Genomic DNA, 1,919 nt, shown 5'->3' with positions numbered 1-1,919 from the left:
TCCGGGCGCCGCGGGCTCGCGGCCGCTTCAGGCCCCGAGACGCCGCCTCCATGCAAATACGAGGGGACGCGCCGCCTCCGGCAAAGCGGCTCTTGCGGGAGGGCCCGCGGCGTCCCGGGGCTACAGGGGGATGGGCGGGGCCGCGAGGCCCGGACGCAGAAGTAGGCGGGGCGCGGCTTCGCCCCAGGACCTGAGTAGGGGGACGGCGAGAGGGTGGGGTGGGGCCGATTGGTCCTTGCGGGGCGGGGCAGGGGTGGAGCGACCCGGGGGCGCGGCGGTCTGGGGTCCTTGCCTCCGTCGGGCGGAAGCCGAGGTGGGCCCCGGAAACCGGGCGGGAGTCGTGTCCTGACAGCGCTGGAACAACTAGCCGGCCATTTGGGAAAACAAATTGTTTTCCTCCCTCACTCCTTAATACCAATATAAAAACCAAATGGGGGGGACTCCCTCATGGCGCAAGGGGTTAAGGTGCTATGAAGGTGTCCACAGCCACAACAGCACAATTGCGGTCCCCAGCCAGGGAGCTGACCCACTTGTTGCTGCAGACTTCTCCTGTCTGTGTGCCTGCCCCTCAGTGTATTTCAGTTAATCTGCCTGTTCTGCTCCCCACTCTGTCTCTGGTGAATCCCCTGCACCTCTGGTCTGTACCCCAGTTCTTTTATGCATAAATAATTATTTTAAAAATCCAAATGGGTCCAACATTCAAATCTAAACACGAAACAAAAAGCGCCCGGGATGGTGGAGGGAGGCGAAATCTAGAAATGGTCTTAAGAGGCAACCAGACGATGTATGCACTCGTTGACTTACCAGGTTCTTTTGCAATATTGGAATAGTGTTGAATCTGGTTCAGGCTGGGAAAGTTGACATCCTGACAATGAGTGTTGACAATGACAATAAGTGTTCCTGTGGTCTCCCTTCTCAGGCGGCAGTCTTTGGAATATTTTTGTTACAACCGTATAAAACTCCTGCTCAGAATAACAGAGGGGACAGGCCAGCTGTGACGGTATCCCCCTCCTCCGTGTCTGTCTCCCCTCCTCCTCTTCCCTATGGGCAGGTTCTGCACTGGTACACAGGCTGAGGGAGGCAGATGCCCCCAACACTAGCTCCCAGACCCCTCCCCCACCAGGACTCACACTGCAGGGAGCAGGGGTCTGAGTGTTAAGCCCTTTCTCCCCCAAGTGCTTTCCCCACCTGCCAGCAGAGGAGGGTGAACTCCCAAGGCTTCTGTTAAGAGTCTATTCCCCATCAGTGGGCTCTGCCTTTCTTCAAGTACCTGGACATTCTGCACTCTCTTCAGGAGCTCTGCCCCAAACCTCTTAGAGCTCTCTATCCCTTTGTGAAAATACTAGTCTAGCAAAGGAGGAGCAAAGCTATGTGCATACACTTGATGTAAGAAGATGCTCCTCCCCGTTCTGTGAAGCAGTCATGCAAAAGTGTACTGCCTATGGGTAACCCATCTTTTCCAACTCATAGAAATGACCAAGGAGCCGGATAAAGATTTAAACATAGGTACCAGACCTTTTCTCTCCACAGTGCATTTCCTTAGATGTCAGGGGAGTGAATAAACCCCCCAGAGTAAACCCCCCAGAATTCTCTGGGTATAGGTTACATCAATATCTTTATTTCAAAATAACTTAGAAGCAGAAGGCCCCACGCTCCCCTCCACCACCCAAGAGTAATTACATTTTTATGTCAGTGACTCACTTCCTAACTATATAAAATAAACTGGTGGTTGTTGAGCCAGTTCTTAGAGTGAAAACTGTCAAATTCTTTACTGAGCTTGAATCCTACCTTGCTTAATATAATCTCTAACAATCATTAAGACTTACTTCAATTTACACTCCTAAACCACATCCTTTGTCTCAGGCTAGGACATCTGGGTTCTCTCATGGGGAAACAGAGGCAGCTTTTAATTACTCATC

Source organism: Condylura cristata, unplaced genomic scaffold (genome assembly GCF_000260355.1).
Source record: "Condylura cristata isolate star-nosed mole 26May11 unplaced genomic scaffold, ConCri1.0 scaffold00004, whole genome shotgun sequence".
NCBI lineage: Eukaryota > Metazoa > Chordata > Mammalia > Eulipotyphla > Talpidae > Condylura > Condylura cristata.
This window is presented reverse-complemented; position numbering follows the sequence as displayed.